The sequence below is a fragment of the Phacochoerus africanus genome, chromosome 9, assembly GCF_016906955.1.
Source record: "Phacochoerus africanus isolate WHEZ1 chromosome 9, ROS_Pafr_v1, whole genome shotgun sequence".
Taxonomy (NCBI): domain Eukaryota; kingdom Metazoa; phylum Chordata; class Mammalia; order Artiodactyla; family Suidae; genus Phacochoerus; species Phacochoerus africanus.
The window spans coordinates 74085352-74088452 of NC_062552.1; the positions used below are offsets into that span (position 1 = coordinate 74085352).

Here is a 3101-nt window from a genome sequence, read left to right on the forward strand (position 1 = left end):
GGTAGGCATGTAACAATGGATGTTCAGCTATACTGATCCAAAATGGAGAAAACTGATGATACAAGGGCCAAACATCTTATGAAATGCAACTATTTATAGACTTGTTTTGCTATAGGGAGGCTGGTGAACATGCTGAATACGAATTACCTCAGTTCTGCAGCTTTCTATGTCTTTTTAATGCATTCTGTTTCAGGGTCACTTTCAATCAATATTTCATTTACTTACTGAGATTGAATGGGCGCTCTGAGACACAGTGTGCTGTTTATCATACAGATTGGACACCTCATTCTAGATCCAAGATCTTTTCCTCAACACTGGGAGCTGTCCTTTCAGCACCACAAAATTACTGCTTGAAGTTGCATTGCAGTTTTTTTCTTTTCCTTTTCACTGGGAGCTTTTCTTTCAGCACCACAACATTGCACCTAGACTTTTTAAACGGCTGCCTTCCTCTTTGCACTGAAGACCAATTTCGTCTGCACTTCCAGTTATTGCTCTTACCTGTAGGACTTCCAATCCTACTTCACTTCACCCACCCCACTCCTGAAACAGTTAAATGTATCTATTTCTGTGGAAGTCATTTTTCTCATTGAATGATCAGAAACAAAGATAAATTCTAACCTGTAACGGCTCATTTCGACTCATTGCTTACAATAGATCTAAGCTCTTTTTTCTGCTTATTCGACTCCTTCCAGCTTCCCATCACATCTGTAACAAACTTTTAAAATGATATTGCCACACCACCATGCACAAGCCTACCTGCACAGTAGAGATAGATTATTCCATCGTATTCAGATGGTTAACAGAGGTTAGCAAGTCCTGTATTATATATTTATATCGCTTTCTAAGAAAGTGCATATTAATGTTTACTTTAAGAATGTGTAAATGGTGCTATCAAGAATCTGATAAATTTTATCCCAGTTTTTTGTGTACCACTTCTAATGTATGAGATTTATTTTTCTATTGGAAAAAATAAACAGTATGAAAGCATAAAATTGGTAGATTTTAGTAATTTAACAATGAATGGAATCCCTATGTTATAGGCCCTATCTTTCCTTGGAAATTTTAGTGGTGGTCATAGGTTTCAACAAAGGTACTGATGATAATCACATTCCTTTAGTCCATTCTTTTATTGCATTCTTGGTTCACATGCTGATTCCTCACTGAGTCCTTAAGTAAATTTTATTTACTGTAAGTCTTCTCCAAGAAGGGAATTCTTGCTTTCCAAGGCAGCAGTTGAAAGGAGATGAAAATATAATTTAATATTACTTACATCACAGACATGATTTGAGACCAGTTAGTTACTGTTAGTAGAAGAAATTCATCATTCATTAAATACAGGGCAAGCATGGCTATCCATAATAATTTTAAGTGCAATGCAGTCTTATAAATTTAATGTACACACTTTATTTAAATGATGCAAACAGCCATATGAAATTGCACATGATTAGAAAACAGGATGAACTCATTTTGCCTCCTGCTTGGTTTCTCATAAACATGAATACGTAATATTGTTATGCACTGTTGTTCATAGATGTCTTATTACATAAAGGGTAAGTATCATATTTAACAGATTATTTTTGGAATTCTGCATGTTTTTTGTCTCATCAGATATGTGCCCCAATTAAATAACATTTTTCCCCAAGATGAAAGTATCAGAAACCTTGTCATGTTAATTTTGAAAAAAATTGGAGTATAGTACATATTACTAGATAGGATGTCATTCCACTGGTCTATATTTAAAAAACAACAACAACAACTGTTCTTGAAAATTGAAGCATTACCTTGTGTAATTAATAAAGTAATCAAATCAGATTTGTAAATAAAATATTGTTTAAATCTAAAGTATTCAATATTTTGATTAGATTATTTTTTTAAGGAAAAATATTTAACGTGTATGTGCCGATTTTTTTTAAATAGTTTTTTATAATTGCAATGGAAGGGCAATTGTCTCATTACAAGTGGTACAGAAGCCAATACTTGGGTTACCATAGATATATTAACAAGTAAAAACTGTGGAACAAGTTTCAAGCTCATTTTGGAAAAAAAAAACAGTCTGTAGAAATGCATATTTGTATTTGTTTCTCTAATAAATCTGCAAATAGCTTTAAACACAAATTAGTTTTAATTATTTAAATTATGAGTTCTGTTAAGTAATTTAATATCTGTTTTGCCTTACATTTTGTGAAAACATTGTCTCATGGATATTAATTAAGGCTTATTGTGGAAATCAAGGTAGGTCTGTATTTATTTGAAAAGGTCAGGTATTTAGCATTAAAGTATGTTTACCTCTATGAAATGATTAAAGAATTTTTATGAAAAACAACACTTTGTCCCCCTGCCCCTATCAGCAAAATCACAAGAGTTTGGCCACTGCCCAAAACAATAAAAGACTAACTTACACTGGCTTTAACACAGTATCAAAGAAAAAAATCAACAGATAAGTGAAATAATCTGTTCAAATGGTTGATAATCAAAAGATTATTTTATACAGATAATTTACTTATATATTACAATGAAGAAATTTGGACTCTTCTGAACCATAGTGCCTCAATCTTCTTTAATGTGATTACATTATGATTAAAATTGCTTTATAGAGTATATATTCCCCTTGAATCATGACTTTATAATAACACAAGTTTAAAATGTTTTAAGATGAAGTACAATCATCCATTTCTGTTTTTAAATAAAGTCCCCTCTTTACAACTGTTTTGTAAAGAATAGATATGCTAGAATATTTAATATATATATATGTATACCTATACATATATATTTAAGTTGTCATTCTGCTTGAGCAGAGATGTTAAATTAGCTTTTGGTTAAGGACTCAATTGAGTATTCTAATTTTCTTGAACTACAAAGAGCAAATTTTAATGAAGTTTTTGGCTTTACCAATTTATTTTTATTTGTAAAATGTTTTGGGAGATCTGGCTTATGAAAACTTTAACATATTCTAAGAGTGTTATTTGTTAGCTTATTCCAATATTACAATAACATAGGTATTGTTTCTTGTCAATATTTAAGATTTTGGGTAATGATATCTTTTTTTTCTCTAAATGAATCATTCTAACCTAATTTCCAAATAATGACTTCTCAAAAATTCC

At 31.1% G+C, this 3101-nt stretch overlaps 1 protein-coding gene across 2 annotated transcripts in view; it reads left to right on the forward strand.

Moving 5' to 3' along the window:
- Nucleotides 1–1797, forward strand: part of NOVA1 (NOVA alternative splicing regulator 1) — a 154347-nt gene extending 152550 nt beyond the window's left edge. The window contains exon 5 of one of the 2 annotated variants that reach the window (XM_047796325.1): nt 1–1796. This exon is cut by the window's left edge and continues 3719 nt beyond it. The gene's annotated coding sequence lies outside the window, so the exon portion shown is untranslated. The other variant, XM_047796326.1, reaches the window with a different exon arrangement.
- The last annotated feature ends 1304 nt before the right edge of the window (nt 1798–3101 follow it).